At 44.2% G+C, this 20,014-nt stretch overlaps 1 protein-coding gene across 2 annotated transcripts in view; it reads left to right on the forward strand.

The window, feature by feature from the left end:
* Positions 1 to 19,299: 19,299 nt before the first annotated feature.
* LOC123772298 (cyclic AMP-dependent transcription factor ATF-7) overlaps positions 19,300 to 20,014 on the forward strand; it is a 103,668-nt gene continuing 102,953 nt past the window's right edge. The window contains exon 1 of one of the 2 annotated variants that reach the window (XM_045765422.2): positions 19,300 to 19,925. The gene's annotated coding sequence lies outside the window, so the exon portion shown is untranslated. The remainder of the gene's footprint in view (positions 19,926 to 20,014) is intronic. The other variant, XR_006774661.2, reaches the window with a different exon arrangement.

Consider the following 20,014-nt stretch of genomic DNA (forward strand, 5'->3'; position numbering starts at 1 on the left):
AACACTACACCCCATGGTACAGTGACAATAGACAACACTACACCCCATGGTACAGTGACAATAGACAACACTACACCCCATGGTACAGTGACAATAGACAACACTACACCCATGGTACAGTGACAATAGACATCACTACACCCCATGGTACAGTGACAAATAGACACCACTACACCCATCGTACAGTGACAATAGACAACACTACACCCATGGTACAGTGACAATAGACAACACTACACCCTTGGTACAGTGACAATAGACAACACTACACCCCATGGTACAGTGACAATAGAGAACACTACACCCCATGGTACAGTGACAATAGACAACACTACACCCCATGGTACAGTGACAAATAGACACCACTACACCCATCGTACAGTGACACTAGACAACACTACACCAATTGGTACAGTGACAATAGACAACACTACACCCATGATACAGTGACAATAGACAACACTACACCCCATGATACAGTGACAATAGACAACACTACACCCATGATACAGTGACAATAGACAACACTACACCCCATGATACAGTGACAATAGACAACACTACACCCATGGTACAGTGACAATAGACAACACTACACCCCATGGTACAGTGACAATAGACAACACTACACCCTTGGTACAGTGACAATAGACAACACTACACCCATGATACAGTGACAATAGACAACACTACACCCCATGATACAGTGACAATAGACAACACTACACCCATGATACAGTGACAATAGACAACACTACACCCCATGGTACAGTGACAATAGACAACACTACACCCATGATACAGTGACAACAGACAACACTACACCCATGATACAGTGACAATAGACAACACTACACCCCATGGTACAGTGACAATAGACAACACTACACCCTTGGTACAGTGACAAATAGACAACACCATGCCCAGGACATTGAAGCTTCTATTACAAACCAATAGCTTCCTTCTCCCGGGCCCGCCCCGCGGAAGTGATGACACTGGTATTGTGATCCTCATTAACATGTTACACAATGTTACCTCACCATTCCATAATGTATATCATACAATGTTACCATGTCACGAGGGGTAACCTACAATGTAACGATAATGTCACACTACTTACAAGACACAATGTTAACACTTAGTCACACAACGTACAACATTCAATGTATCCACTCATCATACAATGTTAGTATATCACATAATGTACATCATACAATGTCACACAACATCATATACTTTGACCACAACGTCGCCCAATACAGGTCATATAATGTTAACATTATGTCACATAACATAGGTTATACAATGTTAACCCAACATCACACAAAATAGTCATATACTGTTACCAAAACCTTACACAACATGCATCATACCATGTTACCACAAAAGTAATGCGATATACATCATATAATGTTTCCACAACTTCACACAGCTTACGTCATGCAACATCACATCATACAATACTACCACCACATACATTATACAATATTCCTACAACTTACAATGTTACTAGAGTATCTCACACAACGTTATCACAATGTCACACAGCGTTCATTATACAATGTAACCGGTCACATAATATAAAAATATTTGTTTAACATTGCTGCAACGTTAACTATGTTGTAATAACACAGGTTGTGGGACGTCAGATGTGTGCTAGGACTCCGCCAAACACACACCGAAACTACAACGTTGGTACAACATTCGAACAAGTTTTTAACACCTAACCAATTATAACAACCAATATAGCAAGTTGTAACAACGTTCTAATACGTCATAAACACGTTAAGCCAAGATGTAACAACTTTATTACAAGTTGTAACAAGCGGAAAATAGAGACAGTTACGGTTTGTGTTTCCAGGGACAGGATTAGTAACATAATTTTTTCATAAATAACATTAATAATTATCGTGATCATTTTTCTTTTGTAAATTTTAATAAATTTTTAGAAACTGATTTAATATTTTCTTGAGCCTTTTACGAAGACATTTTTCTTTACATCATTTCCTGTTAGATGTTATCCCGAAAGGTAGATGCTGACTCCTAGAAACAGTAGATGTTGAACACCTCAGAACAGTAGATGGTGAGCACCCTGAAAAAGATGATGTTGAATACCTAGGAACAGTACAACTCGGAACAGAAGATGAAGAACACCTCAGGACAATAGATGTAGAACACCTCAGAATAGGGGCTGAGGAACTCCTCAGAACAGAATAGATGCAGAACGCCTCCTCAGATACAGAATATCTCTGAACTGTAGATGAAGATCATCTTGTAACAGCAGATCTAGTACAGCAAGGAACAGTAGTCGACGAATGACTGCTTCTCAAGTTATATAGGATCATGTACATACGTGTTTCATATACATAAAAGAAGGAACACAAATAACAAGAACACGATAGCCAAACCAAACATTCGAAAATAAAGAAACGACGACGTTTCGCTCCGTCCTGGAAAATTATTCCACGACACAATAATGATCCAGGATGGACCGAAACGTCGTCAGTTCTTCACTTTATGATGTGTGAGGTCGACATCACATCCTCAGCGACGATATTGTGACTCACCGTCTGCATAAATAGTCTGCATAAATAGACCACATCACTAGAGAGATGCTCAGACTTGCTCGAGCAGCTTGACACAGTTAGTCCAAGGAAAAATGGGGGAAGGAAATCCTTCGGGTTTATCTGAATAAAGAGGAAGAGACTCGGGGAAGCAATATCTGCCGGGGATTATGGAGGGTAAGATGTGTGTGTGGAGTCTGAGGATCGCTGCCAGGCGTGCTGGGAGCGGCTGGGATGAACTAGGAACGATGTCTTGGAGCGGTGTGTTGAGGAAACGATCGTAAGGGCAGGTCATTATAACGATAAATGGTGCAGTTTAATGGTATTACAGTACATGTAAAAATTGTATATTTTAGAAAACAATAGAATGCTTGGTATCAATTTATAAATATGAATTCTCATTGATTCATCGCGTTAATGTGATTTAAGGGTGTATGAATATTACTAAACTACTTTTGCAATAGTAATGTGGCAGTAATGATTAATTAAAACCTAAACTCAAGATAGAAATGTACTAATAAAGTCAATAGCACATTAGTGCTATTAACATATCTATCATATCTAAGTAATATTTAACATATCCTATGTTAATAGATATTAACATGCTATTAACATATCATATCATATCTAAGTAACATATCTAGAAGTATTACCAGAGACGGGTTCCCACCAGTATGGAAATTCTCGGAAAAAGACACTGGGGAAACTATGTTAATTATAAGAAAAATATCGAACAAAAATTGTACTACAAAATTTTGTATTATCACATCAGTTAGGGATTTAACATTAATGGGTTCCCACAATTATGACTCCGGGTGTCCACACTTTTTAGATATCTCTAAATTTGGATATAAAACTATTATGTGGATCTATCTCATCCCGTGGCTCTCTTCATCAATATTTTAAAAATGTAGTCAAAACTTTCTTGGAAACTTAAAAAAAAAATTGGTCTGAAAAATTCAGAAAATTGTTATGTAAATGTCGAGAGGAACAAAAATAAAGAATTACACACAGAGATCACATTAACGTGATGCATCAAATGAACAAATCCACAAGGGCCGTGACGAAGATTCGAACGCAGGTTCGAATCCTCAAAACGGCCCTTGTGTATTTGTTAATTTAAAATAAAGAATTACTTGAGAATCGTGAATAAAAGCACTGAAGGTCCTTTAGAACCGAGCCTCGCTCTAGTGAAACCTTGCTTACACTCTGTAGTGTGGGTCATGTACATATTGGACATGCTGTTGATGGCCATATGTTGATGGCATGTGGCAGCCATGAGACATGGAGGGAGGCTAGTTGCCTGGGACAAGTAGCACACCAAGGACAACTAACCATCTGGTACATATGGGACACTTGGATTGGAACAGGGAACAAAGAGAATTACATGCCTCGATCCCTCCCACATGTACTATGTGCCCATCATACGGTAGACAAATGACACAACTATTAAAGACAGCTGACTATTAAATTAGCATTAAATCCTAAAGATTAGTCATGGTGAATGTTCATAATCTACAATGAGTTGTGTATTCAGCCATGAGTAGAGGGGGGGGGACTAGGCTCTGACTCTCACCCACCACCCATTAAAGCTGAGGTCTCAGTGCTACCTGCTCTCGCTGAATATTTCCACTTCTCTCTAAAACGTCCTGGCAGAGCCACGTCCCGGCCCAGCACACACACACTACGTAACCCACAACGTTTTTCGTACGTTGTTACAATGTTGTGTTTTCATTGTTACATCGTTGTGGCTACATTGCGTGTTTGTCACCAGAGACAGACAAACTCATTCAGTGTTACCGCCGCGTGAGAGCCATTGTTAAGACAGCAGAGGATGATATTCTCAAAACCCTAAACAATGAAGCTATGTAAACTCTCAATTAACAAGAGAAAATGTTCTGATCTACAACGCTCAGATTTCTACGTGAGAGAAACAAATAGTTATAGGGGGGGGGAGGAGAACCAATATGATAATTCTGAAAGTTTTCTTTTAGATGCAGACAGGAGCAGAGTAGAACATATAAGATAGGGGAACAGGCAGACCAAGGCTCACAATTGCAAGAATTTAGATAGAGGAAGAATCGCACAAGATTGTAATACAAGTCGTCATCAAACAGACATGTACTACACCCCCAATTCCTCAGAAACTATCACACCCCACAACACCTTAACTGCTACTAACATTGGACGAATCACTGCCAAAACTACAACACACCTTGGATCATGATGGAGAGGAAAGAGAACTCTCAAAACCTACCAGAAGTAGCACACAATATGTAAAATATTTTATATTTCCAAACATACAAGGTCTCAACTCAAAATCGAGAAATAGTTATCATAAATGACGTCCTAATAGGGAGCTTTCACAGAAACCCATGTGAAACATTTCAAGGATAGTGAAATCTGGATCCCAAATTATACTTTATATAATTGTAAATAGATCAAATAGAGGAGTAGATTTGTATATTAAAGAAGGAGCTTGTATGTACACACAGCTCTTAAGCTCTACAAAAGAGGTGGTAGAGGTACTTGAATCAAAGTAGAAAAATGTATCTAATTATTCTTCTAATATAGAAACTGGAAGATGCAACAGTTGAGGAGTTAACAGAGCACATACACTAGACAGAGAATAACCCTAATAGCCAGATATTATTTTCCTTGGAGACTTCACTCTACCCAGTTAAAGATGGAGAATAACAAAAAATAACATTAAATCAGGATATCAAGCTAGAGATAACCAACCACGGGTCAGAGAAATACTGAGGTTCTGTGACAAATTTTCACTCTCCTAGCAAATAACTTAGCCAACTAGAAACGAACACACCCTCGACTTGATATTGACAAACAGTAAAGAAGTAATCAGGGTCATTACAATCTCAGATGCTACATACATAAACTACAACCTCATTGAAATTGAAATTATCAATACTTGTAATAGGCCCAAAAGGACCAATAAGCGAGAAGGGTTAATTAATCAATTCACTTTTAACAATAAGAGGATTGGCTTGGAAAAAATAATTTAAAAACTTGCAAACATCCAATGTAATGTAAACAAATAAAACTCCCTTACAAGGAATAGAACAATTGAATGTCGAAGTATACAAATCAAAACAAATCAAATGTTTATTCAGGTAAAAGTACATACATAGATGAGTTACAAAAATAATGTTGGATTTGTACATAAAGCAAGTACATATAATACCTAAGGCCACTAATACGCACAGCGTCTCGGGTAAAGCCTTCTTGAAACGTGTGTTTTCAGAGGGTCAGAAAGAGGACCACTTTAGAACGAGAGGTCTTGGCCGAGAAGTGCTGGGAGTTAGCGGGTCTTGGTGGGCTCCCGATGTGCCCTCAGGGCGCAGTGGGCCGCTGGTTCCTAGTCTGCTGAGTACGGCGCTGGGAGTTGTTTTTGCGTTTTTATCCACATAGGGTACGAGTTTAGGCGGGGCCATGACTATGGCTACCCAGTGTTCTCTGTGTAGGGTGGAGGCCGGTGGTTGTCTCCCTGGGGGACTCTTGGGGCTCTCCAAACATCTGTTTCTGTGTATTTGTTCGCCCCGCGAGACGCCTTCGTTTCCTCCAACATGCGACGCCATGCCCGGATTTAGGGTTGCTGGCGCCCCGGGCAAGATTTATTTTTTTATTATTAATACATGAGGTACATCTGCATTTGTGCAGCTGCCCTAGACTATATGAAGGGGAGTACAGCGTGTCAAAAAAGCTAACTACGTGATGCTAAAAAATCCCCATCACACAGGATGGTTAGTCATACAGAGGCATGTGATAGGCAGTCTGCACTGGCAGACTCCGGATGCATTATGAGGATATCATCAACACAAGAGTGAGTAAGGTAGCAGTGGTAATACAAGTCCCCATCTCGCAGGATGGTTAGTCACACAGGGCCATGTGTTTAGTAGCCTGCACTGGCAAATTTTGGGTACACTGTGAGGATATCTTCAAGAATACGAGAATGAATAAAGTAATTGCAAAGCTCCAGGTACCTCATGCCAACTGGTCTGAAAGGTCTAATAACTGGGCATTCGGTGATGTAATGTGGGAGATCGTGCCGTAGTTCCTGCTCACAGAGTTTGCACCTGGAGTGCTCAGGATTGGGAGATCCGTCACCTGCAGCCACCTGCCACAGGTAACGGTAACCCAACCTGATCCTAGCAACCACTGTGTCGCACAGTCTGGTGGACGTTTTGTGCTCCCTATAGATATAGGTTTCAGATCTGAACAAATCATAGCTTTTAATACTAGTACTTTCAGGTCGTTGGGAGTCAGTAATTTCTTTCCTATCAGACCTGAGTGTTTGAACCAATACAGTTGAACAGAGATGTTGATGCCAGGGTTCGTATCCTGGCCGGGGAGGATTTACTGGACGCAAATCCTTAACTGTAGCCTCTGTTTAACTCAACAGTAAAATGTGTACTTGGTTGTAAAAGCGATTCTTCGCGGCGGGGATCGTATTCCAGGGACCTGCCCGAAACGCTACGCGTACTAGTGGCTGTACAAGAATGTAACAACTCTTGTATACATCTAAAAAAAAAAAAACTTCGGCACGCTTACAGGTATAGTTTTTAAATATTTTCACAAGGAGGAATAGCGGCAAATGTAGGACTAGAGTTTAATTCCCTCCAATTTAGTTTTACTCCACTCAAGAAATTTTGGTATTGGCTTTCCATTTTTTTCACATTTTTCCTTTGTATTTGAAAGATCCTAAACACATCCACGTGGCGCTTGCTAGCACGCTGTGCCCCCTAGCACGCTGTGCCCCCTGGCACGCTGTGCCCCCTAGCACGTGGCACCTCGGTCAACTGCTCCAGTTGCTGGTACCTTAAGCCGACCCTGGCCCCTCACGGCCCCTAAATCAACATCAAGGACTTAACTCCTGTTCATGTACCAGTAAGTAAACAAATAAATAAATAAATAAATTTTTATTCAAGAAAAGTACGTACATAGTTCATTTATAAACAAAATGTTGGATTTATAGATAAATGTTGTTGTTATAGATTCAGCTACTCGTAACAATTTCCAAGTAGCACGGGCTATGGTGAGCCCGTATATTATAAATAGAGCTAGTTCATACAATACCTAATACGCATAGCATTTCGGGCAAAACAAATAAAAGTTTCATTACAGTAAAAAAACAAAAGCAATGGCTTATGTCAGCCTTATAATTGCGATTAGTCACTTCACTTCACGATACACCACACCTACGTTTCTACAAACATAAATATATAATTATTAATATTTAGATTAAGTGTAATCAATAAACGACAGCGTAACCTGTCTTGAAGAACCATAGTCTCCCCTCCAAATATATGTATCATAGAAAACGGTCAGAAATAATTTGAAATTGGGGGGTTCTATTTTATTTTGTTGCTCACCAAATCTACTAATATAAAATAAAAAAATATATTTATTCATAAATGGTAGTACATTTATAATTAGGAAAATTTTCTTAGAAAGCACAGTACATTAATTACATAAGAGCCACAATAGCAGCATAGCATTGTGGCTCTTTTTTTACACCCTGTGGCTACACCACGAGCGTAGCTCTCATCCTGTAACTACACTTAGGTAATTACACTTAGGTAATTACACTTAGGTAATTACACTTAGGTAATTACACTGTCATTATCAGAACCAGAAACTTAATTGGTAGCAACTTGCAGAGATCATTCCAATGCTGGCTGGACTAAACAGGTGTGCTGACTCTCAGGCAAGATCTCTTGTCTCAAAACTTGTTCTGATTTGCTATGAGAATTAATCCCCCTTCTTGTTACACTCAGCCCCACCTGCCTGTACACTGTGTTCACTCATTGGGTGTAGGGAGACTGTGGACCGAGAGGTACACTCGCTAGTTTACTTTTAGTCCTGGATAATGCTCAGAACTTTTGACTCCTCGAAGGTATCATATTTGTTTTACGCTCACAAGGTCTCATTAGTTTTACACACTTAAGGTCACAATAGTTTTACACCCTTAAGGTCACATTAGTTTTACATCCCTTAAGGTCACATTAGTTATACGCCCTCAAAGTCCCATTAGTTTTACACCCTCAAGGTCCCATATTTTTTGCACCCGGTCCCATTAGTTTTACACCCCCCAGAGTCCCATTTGTTTTACTCCGGGGGTGTAAAGGAGTACGCCCCTTGTACTAAAGGGGCGTACTCTAAAGGATGTTTGCCCCTTGACGCTGTTCTTAATTATAACTGATGCATTTTCTAGCATTGATATTTTCATATATAATTGATAGAGGAGCGAGAACCTTGTAATAGTAACAGTAAAATAATAACAATAATAATAATTTCTTTCACCTGGGCTCTAGGAGACTCGAACCGGGGTTCCAGTCTCATAGAGTTCAGGTGAATGAAATGTTTATTTTCACGGAAGTGTGGATGACAATAAAAAATAATAATAATAATAATAATAATAATAATAATAATAATAATACATTATTATTATGATACATAAAGGATCTGTAATGCAGTAGATACAGTTTAATATAATTAATAAAGTTACTAGATTTGCATAGCATTTCAGGCATATGTTTAGTTTGTATGGTATTCTCTGATGTGTTCTTTGCCAAGGTAAAGCTGTTGGGTAACTCTTAATTATAGCTTCCACGGAGGTAGTGAGGAGTGGGATAATACCTGACAACTTTATGTCCAGTAAACATCCCAACACGTTATGGCTCTGCTTGACAACCTCCCTCACCCTCACCCTACACTGTTGCTTGACAACCTCCCTCACCCTCACCCTACACTGTTGCTTGACATCCTCCCTCACCCCCACCCTACACTGTTGCTTGACAACCTCCCTCACCCTCACCCTACACAGTTGCTTGACAATCCTCCCTCACCCCCACCCTACACTGTTGCTTGACAACCTCCCTCACCCTCACCCTACACTGTTGCTTGACAACCTCCCTCACCCTCACCCTACACAGTTGCTTGACAACCTCCCTCACCCCCACCCTACACTGTTGCTTGACAACCTCCCTCACCCTCACCCTACACTGTTGCTTGACAACCTCCCTCACCCTCACCCTACACTGTTGCTTGACATCCTCCCTCACCCTCACCCTACACTGTTGCTTGACATCCTCCCTCACCCCCACCCTACACTGTTGCTTGACAACCTCCCTCACCCTCACCCTACACAGTTGCTTGACATCCTCCCTCACCCCCACCCTACACTGTTGCTTGACAACCTCCCTCACCCTCACCCTACACTGTTGCTTGACAACCTCCCTCACCCTCACCCTACACAGTTGCTTGACATCCTCCCTCACCCCCACCCTACACTGTTGCTTGACAACCTCCCTCACCCTCACCCTACACTGTTGCTTGACAACCTCCCTCACCCTCACCCTACACTGTTGCTTGACATCCTCCCTCACCCCCACCCTACACTGTTGCTTGACAACCTCCCTCACCCTCACCCTACACAGTTGCTTGACATCCTCCCTCACCCCCACCCTACACTGTTGCTTGACAACCTCCCTCACCCTACACTGTTGCTTGACAACCTCCCTCACCCTCACCCTACACAGTTGCTTGACATCCTCCCTCACCCCCACCCTACACTGTTGCTTGACAACCTCCCTCACCCTCACCCTACACTGTTGCTTGACAACCTCCCTCACCCTCACCCTACACAGTTGCTTGACATCCTCCCTCACCCCCACCCTACACTGTTGCTTGACAACCTCCCTCACCCCCACCCTACACTGTTGCTTGACAACCTCCCTCACCCCCACCCTATACTGTTGCTTGACAACCTCCCTCACCCCCCTACACTGTTGCTTGACAGCCTCTTTCAACTTCGAGGGGGCTTGGTGACCCCTCTCGGCTCGTTTACATTAAATCATGGTTGTCATCAGGCGGCCCGCGGCCCGCGGCCCACTCGCTGACCTAACAGCACCCAGAGCACATCTATAACAATTTAGCTTAAACGTACACCAAATATATACAGTATACTGGAGCATCCCAGTTTTGTGTGTTGTGTTGTGAGGACGGGCTATGTGTTCATACAAAGTGATCGCCGTAATACCGTGAACAGTGTTATGGATGGTAGTTGGCCAGGAGCCACGGGGGAGTGAGGGAGTGTGGCGTCAGGTGCTGCTGGGTTGTTTGAGGAGTTGGGAAGGCCGCACCTGTGCCCTGCTGGGTGTGTGGCCGGCGGGGTGTTGGTCAAGAGTGTTTACACCTCTCCTGGCTTGGCCTCTCCCGGCCCTGTGGTGCGTGCTGTTGTGAGCACCGCGTTGGTTGATGTGCTGCGCATCCATCTGGATGATCTAGGGATGCAAGGGGGTTGCAGTATGGCTGCCTGGTGGTCACGGTCAAAGCGGACAACGTCTTCAGGGAGTTGTTGTAAAGGTGAGAGGCTGAGGTGTTTCACCATGACTAATGAGATGGGTGACGTGCGAGTATCAGGACGTGATCAAGGTGTTCGCGTACGTATTGATGTGTGATGCACAGTTTGAAAGGGTTGTTGCATTGATAACTAGCCTTGTGTCTGGGTACAGTCTCTGGCATCCTGTGTCATTGACGTCTGGCCCGGCCAAGAGCCTCTAGGGGTGGACACCGCTGAGTGCGGGTGTCGAGGAGTGTTCCGTCTTCCTGTGTCGGTCATGGGCTACACCTGGCCCGTGTTTGTTGTACTCGCCTAGTTGTGCTTGCCAGGGTTGAGCTTTGTCTCTTTGGTCCCGCCTCTCAACCGTCAATCAACTGGTGTACAGATTCCTGAGCCTACTGGGCTCTATCATACCTAGATTTGAAACTGTGTATGGAGTCAGCCTCCACTACATCACTTCCTAGTGCATTCCATTTATTAACTACTCTGACACTGAAAAATAGTCTTTCTAATGTGTCTGTGGCTCATCTGGGTACTAAGTTTCCACCTGTGTCCCCTTGTTCGTGTTCCACCCGTGCTGAAGAGTGTGGTCTGGGCAGCCCTGAACCTGTTTTATTAAGTGTGGTTTCAGGAGACACGTTGCCGCGTCTTGTGTGGCGAAGGGAAGACTGTTTACAAGAAGAGCGCCCCGCTGGACACTAATGGCCCGGGTATGTTAGATGCCTCCAGGGTGGGTACTGCAGGCGGGCGTCGTGGTCAGTGGCGTTCCTCTTGGGGTGGATGGAGCAGCGGGTCCTGGGGTGTCGACGGCAGCGGAGGTCGTGGTGCGGGGACCCTAAGTGTGCAGGGGCGTGCCCCGAGTGTTGTGTTCCTGGTTCTACAGGAGGGTGTGCAGAGGGTGGTGGTGGTGGTGGATGTGTAGGGCAACCATCACCTCATCCACCTCACTCCGGTGGGTGAGGTGGTGGATGGCGGACCTCCGCAAGGCTTCCTGGCGCTGTTTGGGTCGGTGTCGTCGGGCACGAGGCAGGGAGGACCTGGTGCTCGGGCCTACGGGCACGTAGGTCTGCCTGATGATGAAGGCTGTGGTGGTGACGTCATAGAGGACGTCCGACGCAGTAGTTACGGTAGGGCGTTTGTGGTTGTGGGAAGGGGTGGCGTTTGTGGTTGGAGGGCGTCTGTGGTTGGGGGAGGGGAGGGCGTCTGTGGTTGGGGGGGTGGCGTCTGTGGTTGGGGGGGGTGGCGTCTGTGGTTGGGGGGGGGTTGATGGCGCTGTAGATTAGGCTATTGGTCAGGTGTGTGGTGAGGGGGGGGGTCTTGATAATGGTCCAGGACGGACCGAAACGTCGTCGTCTCGTCAATTTCTAGTGTTTGGTTTGGTCAACATTTTTCAGCCACGTTATTGTGACTCATCATCTGCATATGGATGCCACACGCAAGCGTCTTACTCTGTTTAATTGCTTCGATTCCCTACCTTCCTTTAAACAGCATTTTTCGCGCCTTTGAGTCTTCCCTTCTTACCGCCAAACGTCGAAAGAACCAGCTCAGGTTTCTTAAGACTGTCTTGCGAAGTAAGGTCTCCCTCTATCTTTATCTCACTTTCTCAAGTTTAACACTTCGAGTTCTCCTTTTCCTGAACATTTTTCTTCAAGAACTTACTCACTCCACCTCCTTGCAAGTTGACGATGCCTTCCTAACAATACGTCAACACCAACGCTTCCTGTCTTCTCTTCCCAGTGATCTATGCAATATTCAATTTCCCATCGCATTTGACACTGCTCACCTCTCCTCTGCCCACCATTCCTCCACACTACACAACAAACTTCAACGCCTGATCTCCAACAGTCCTTGGACTAAATACTCTCTCACTGACTGTGTTACCAACCTTTCATCTTCCCCTCTTTCTAAGCACCAGCAAGAACTTCTCGGAATTGGTCTCTCTATTGCTACTTTCCCTGGCCCGCGCTGTGGCACTGACCTCATTAGTTCCTTTGATAAGTTTGTCAATTCTAACTCTGGTACTCTTTCGGACCTTTTTGCTTTCAAGAAGGTCCTTATCCCTGTTCTTGACAGTTTGTTATTTTGTTCTAAAAATCGCCACCTTCCTCGTGGCTTCCAGCTTGCCCTTGCCTCCTTGAAATATAACAACTCTATTCTTATCTTTTTTTCCGACAAAGGCAATTCGGTGGTTGTCCTTGACCGTGTGGATTACCTTCAGAAAGCAGATGTCTTGCTCTTTGACTCCTGCACATATGCTTCCCTGACTTCTAACCCCTTTGGATTCCCTTTAAACTTCCTGCAACCGCAAACTGAGACAGCACTCCATTCTTTGTCCTCCTGACTTCGATCTTATTAAACGTTTCCGTGTCATCTGCCCTTCTCTTCCTTATTTCTATGGTCTTCCCAAGACTCATAAACCTGGTGTTCCTCTTCGTCCTATCATTTCTTCACGGGGCTCTGTCAGCTATCCGGCAAGCTGAGCCGGTCGGCCGAGCGGATAGCACACTGGACTTGTGATCCTGTGGTCCTGGGTTCGATCCCAGGCGCCGGCGAGAAACAATGGGCAAAGTTTCTTTCACCCTATGCCCCTGTTACCTAGCAGTAAAATAGGTACCTGGGTGTTAGTCAGCTGTCACGGGCTGCTTCCTAGGGGGGGATGCCTGGTCGAGGACCGGGCCGCGGGGACACTAAAGCCCCGAAATCATCTCAAGATAACCTCAAGATTGTCTCCTGGCTCGCTAAAACTCTGACGCCTTACCTTGACACTTTTTCCCCTACCCACCTTCGTCACTCTCTGGACTTCATAGAAGAACTGCGCCTGCAACCCTCTTGTAAAGATGCTTAGGCTTGATGTCGACTCTCTGTATTCTAATGTTTTCCTTGATGACGTTCTCTCTTTCCTTAGACAGAAGGCGACTGCGGGCCATTTTCCTCTCCCGCTTCCCACTGACGTTTTTCTCGAACTCATTAGACTCTGTGTTGACTCATTCTCTTTCAACGGTAAATACTGCTCTCAAACTTTCGGTGTCGCTATGGATTCCCCTCTCTCTTCCCTGTTCTTGCCAATCTCTACATGGAATACTTCGAAACTGTTTTTCTTCCTTTTATTGATACTCGCCCCCCCCCCTCCCCCCTCCCCCCTCTCTCTCTCTCTCTCTCTCTCTCTCTCTCTCTCTCTCTCTCTCTCTCTCTCTCTCTCTCTCTCTCTCTCACTCTCACTCTGGGCTTCGCTATGTTGATGACATTTTTGCCTTATGGCCTCATGACCTTAGTCTTTTCCAGCCTTTCCTATCTTAAGAATCTGGTTCCTTCCATCCATTTCAAAGTTGAATGGTAATCTAATTCCCTCCTTCCTTTTCTTGACGTTCGCAGCTCTGTGTCCGGGTTCTCTTTCTCTGTCTACCACAAACCCATGCATAGTGGCATGTACATTCACTTCTTTTCCTACCATCCTCCTTCTGCTAAGAAAAGTGTTCTCTCTCTCTCTCTTTCTCCGCGCTCTACTCATCAGCGACCCTCAGTTTCTTGATTCTGAAATTTCCTTTATCTACAAATCTTTCTCTCGCCTTGGTTACCCTTTGCATTTTATCAACTGTGTCTATTGTCAAGCTAAACGAAATTTCGTTCATCCTAAACTTGCTTCCAACACTAGTAGCACTGTACTCTGCCTTCCCTTCATATCTGAACTCAAAATTTTTACTAATACCTTTCGTCCTCTTGACATTAAACTCGCCTTTCGACAAACTAACACACTTCGTAGCAATCTAGTTCACACTGCTCCTCCTGCTTCTAATGCTGCTGGTGTCTACTCTATTTCCTGTTCGTCTTGTCCTCGTCAATACTATGGTGCAACTGGCCGTACACTTAATGACAGACTTAAGGAACACAAAAGAAGTGTTAAATCTACAGACACAAACAATGCTGTCATGTTAGAGATTCTAATCATCCTATTGATTGGTCTTCCTCCAAAATAATCATTCCTGCCTCTACTCTACACAGACGCCGTCTTGTCGATTCGACTCTGATACACAACCTTCCCAACATGAACCTATTCCTGGCTTTGTTGCTATTGACTCCTCCCTTTCACAGTATATACTCAAATGTTCTAAACTTTCTAACAAACGTGACCTTACATAACCCTATCCTTCCTTTTTATTTCTCTTGTTTTCTCTTACGATCCCTTTCATATTCCTATTATTACACCCTTTATTACACCTTACCTTCCGTACCTTTTGCCTTGCTCTTATCTTCCTCTAAGATTTTCCTCTCCTCACCTCTCTCATGCCTTAATGCCCTTTCCTCCCTCGTCTCATATGAAGCTTACTGGAGCATGACTAGTGGGTGCTCAACATTGCAGACAGACTTATATGTCCTGAAGCAGGCCATAAACTATACAATTGAGAATAATTTACATGATGTCATCATTCATACAGACTCTAAATTTTCGCTCCAGGTATTGTTATCCAGTCAACACAGAGATAATATACAACTAAAAAACTCCTCACAGAAATCCAACATATAGGAAAAGAAGTCCATAATCTAGGGCTGTCAATCACCCTAAATTGGACACCAAGTCACATTGGCATAGATGGTAATGAAAAGGCAGACTCACTAGCAAAAACTGCCACTGCTCTACCTGTTGTACAGGTTCAAATACCTCCAAGTTTTTCACAGATTAAGGAACAAATCAAGAAGAAAATACTCCCAACTATCAAAAGTCGCCACAGAGCCAAAGTAGCGGAAGGAAGATCCACTGCGATATGGTACGAACAAGCCACTGGGTACTAATCTTTCAAGCCTGACAAAAAGATATCCAGAGACATTGCAGTAGCCATACACAGACTCAAACTTGGTTACAAGTTCTGCTGGGAGGTAATAAACCCAATAGTTAAAGAGTGTCATATCTGTGGAACAGAAGCAGAGGCGCCACTATTGCACTACTTACTGGAATGTGAAGCTACTGAAGCCCTGCGCATCAAACTAAACATTAATCCAACGACAGCACCTGCATTAGATGCACATTCCACAGCCACTACAACGATTAGAAAAACCATTTAAAGAATGGGACTCAGTAATGAACATTCTGCACCTACATCCGCCACCAAGATAATGTTATTAAAACACGACTAAAATAGAAGCGAAAAAGAAACAGGGAAAGAGGCGGGAACCCCACCTCCTTTTAAAACTTTGACCCAAATATCAGAGTAACAAGGTTATCGCGAATAACCGAACTCAATTACGGGTTCACCATAGCCCGTGCTACATGGACATTTAGTTCTGAGTAGCAAAATTTAAAACAACAACAACCTCGTCTCATCACAATCGACTTGATAATGGTCCAGGACGGACCGAAACGTCGTCGTCTCTTCAATTTCTAGTGTTTGGTTTGGCCATCAATATTTAACTTAGCTTCATTAAGAATAATTTTGCGGTTGATCGGGTCTTCTCTACCAAAGGATTTGTTGCTCTGTGTTGTCTCCAGAGTCTATAATTACCCCTTCTTGTAGGACACTCTCATGGATATTGGAGCTGCTGTATACAGCTGTATTACTATTTAAATCCAATCTGTGATTGAAATCCCAACAATAGTTAGCAATGGCATTATTATCAATTTTGTTATTGCTTTCATGTGTTCATCAACTCTTCTCGATAATCCACGACCAGTCTCTCCACCATGTGATCAATTGCAGTCGTTGCAATTGATCACATAAACATTATTACCATCATTGTTCTCGTTATTATCATTATCAACGTTACCATTGCTACCTTTACCTCCATTTCCATTATTACATTAGGGTAGTTCGGAGGGATAGGGAGGGAGGGTAAGACGCACGGTGTAAGGGTTCCAAAGGAAAAGAAGTTGATATAAATTGTTTTACCGAGAGGGAGAGGGGGCCCGGAAGTGCGTCAGGGGGGCGTGTGAGAGCGGGGTGGGAGGAGTGAGGCGTCAGACTCAAGGCCAGGCATCTCCCTCCAGTGCACTCACTCCACACTGTTAATACACCACATTCACTCACCTTGTCTCTGCTCTCGTCTCTCCCACCCCTCTCTCGTCTCTCCCACCCCTCTCTCTCATCTCTCCCATCTTAATTTGAATCTCTTGCTGGGTCGTGTGTCGACTCTCTTCATTATCACGAGGGGCAAGTTTATTGGGCAGCGTCACTCATCCTGTGAGTGGACACACCGCCATAGTGACAGTATTGGGCAGCGTCACTCATCCTGTGAGTGGACACACCGCCATAGTGACAGTATTGGGCAGCGTCACTCATCCTGTGAGTGGACACACCGCCATAGTGACAGTATCGGGCAGCGCCACTCATCCTGTGAGTGGACACACCGCCATAGTGACAGTATCGGGCAGCGCCACTCATCCTGTGAGTGGACACACCGCCATAGTGACAGTATCGGGCAGCGCCACTCATCCTGTGAGCGAACACACCGCCATAGTAGCAAGTACAACACTCCCAGTAAGAAGAATACCGTTGGGTTGTTAATCCTGTCAACTGTACCCAGACGCAGTAGCTTGGAACTTGCCGAATTATCTCCTCGGGTGATCAGCTCATTAAACAAGATTATCATTTGCTGGAATATTGTCCCTGGGGATCACAGTATTGGGTCACCTTAGTCCCTCTCCTTCTCCTTCAGTCCCTCCCTCTCTTTTTCTCACTTTCATTTTCTTTCAATTTGTTCTCGTTTTTCTTTCTCATTTTTTTCCTCATTATCTCATTTGCTCTCGCATTTCCTATCCGGCGTTTTAACAATAGCATTTCTCTATTGATTTATAAATGTTTATTAGTCAGAGGAATCAAGATGACGTTGTGCATGTTATACCAAAGCTATGATGGTAAGTTTCTTGGCCTATTCCTAGACAAGAGACTCAACTTCAGCACCCACATACAACACATAACTAAGAAAGTCTCTAAAACTGTTGGTATACTCTCCAAAATCAGATATTATGTACCTAACTCTGCTCTCATCTCTCTATATTATGCACTAATCTATCCCTATCTTAATTATGGTATCTGTGCATGGGGGTTCAACCACTGCAAACCACCTCAAGTCCATCATCACCCAGCAAAAATCTGCTATCAGAATAATAACAAATTCTGCTTTCAGACAACACTCAGCCCCCTTGTTTAACTCCCTAAACATGCTAAACATAATCTCACTCCACAAATTCTCTTGTGTCAACTACATTTACAAAACCCTGTTTTTAAATGCAAATCCTGCTCTGAAACTCTCCCTGGACAGATGTAATAGGACCCATTATTACCACACCAGAAATAAATATCTCTTTGATATCCCCAGAGTCAAACTTAATCTGTGTAAACACTATGCAAATAAAGGGACCCAGTCTATGGCACTCACTCCCTAATGAATTGAAAAGCTGTCCAACTTTTGCGTCATTCAAAAACAAAACATTTTATTAATTCTGCTACAATTTACCTACTTAAAATTATCTGTTAGATTAAGGACCTGCCTGAAACGTTGCGCGTACTAGTGGCTTTACAAGATTGTAAATATTATGCTGTGTATTCTCACAAACCCAATGTACCTTCTTGTATATAAATAAATAAATAAATTGCTGTGGTTGGTCTGACTTAATTGCTCTTGATTTATATATACTTAACTGAGGATTGTATCTGTGTGTGCTACATAGTCTCCCCAGCTTGGTGCCTTTTTTATAATTACTTGTATCTGGGTGCCCTCAAGGTCGAGTTACTGGCCATTCCCCAGGATACAACCCCACAACAGTTGCCTAACTCCCGGGGATCTATTTACTGCTAGGTGGACATTAGGGGGAAAGAACATGTCCCCAGCCGTCCTACCAGGGGATTAAACCCGGGAATCTCGATTGTGAGGGGAGGACGGAGACCACTGCGCTACAGTACCCCATCATACCCATTGTGTTGTCAAAGTAATGAGTGTGTGGGAACTCTGGTGATGGGTAACACGTACTGACTCGCGCTCCCTAACCTCCAAACATTGCTTTTTAATTACGACATTTACATTTTGACATTACTACCCAGGCCTGGGGGCTGGTGTGCGGCCTGGGGGCTGGTGTGCGGCCTGGGGGCTGGTGGGTGGCCTGGGGGCTGGTGGGTGTCCAGGGGGCTGGTGGGTGGCCTGGGGGCTTGTGGGCGGCCTGGGGGCTGGTGGGTGGCCTGGGGGGCTGGTGAGCGTCCTGGGGGGCTGGTGAGCGTCCTGGGGGGCTGGTGGGCGGCCTGGGAGCTGGTGGGCGGCCTGGGGGCTGGTGGGCGGCCTGGGGGCTGGTGGGCGTCCAGGGGGCTGGTGGGCGGCCTGGGGGCTGGTGGGCGGCCTGGGGGCTGGTGGGCGGCCTGGGGGCTGGCTCCTGTAGCCCTCCATAAATGTGGGAGTAACCGTGCGGACGTTGTGACGGGCGGCAGCTGGCGCTGTGTGGCAACACTTGGACAACAGTTTCAACATGAGTGTGTGTGTGTGGTTGGGTCATTACTACTGTAGGGTTGGCGTAGTGTTCATAGTATTGGCACTGTCTTGTATCCTTGCCCTGGCCACCGCTCGATACTATTACTTATGTTTTATAACAAATAGGAAACTACAGTTATAATTCACAGTTGGTTACTGTGCAATACAGTGGAACACGTTTTTATTCATTTTGTTTGGAACTTTTTCAGTAGTGAATGAGTACCATGTTCAAAGGTGGTACGAGTCTTGAATTAAAACTGTGAAGAGTATAGTAAACGCCGCCGGTTAAGAAAAAAGCGTTGTTTCAACAATGTTTTTAAAACAAATAAACCAACATCCCGCGAACGCAGATGTTTTTATTCGTATATGATGAGGTGAACGATATTTTCTGAAAAGAAACGCTGCTGTGCTCAGTGACTCGTAAGATGAGTGAAGCTGTCGAGGCAAGTGTGAGTCAACCAGTGCTGCGGTGACCGCTCTAGGGAGAGGTACTGTGCTCCTCGACGCCATTGTAACCACCCCCATGTGCCGTGGAAGCCTAAATTTATAGAGTGAGTTACGGGAATAATCCTCCGTGTTTGTGATACGTTCGGGTTGAAAATGACCCGTAGGAATGGGTGGGGAAGTTAACGGTGCTAGC

This window comes from Procambarus clarkii, chromosome 1 (assembly GCF_040958095.1).
Source record: "Procambarus clarkii isolate CNS0578487 chromosome 1, FALCON_Pclarkii_2.0, whole genome shotgun sequence".
NCBI classification, from domain to species: domain Eukaryota; kingdom Metazoa; phylum Arthropoda; class Malacostraca; order Decapoda; family Cambaridae; genus Procambarus; species Procambarus clarkii.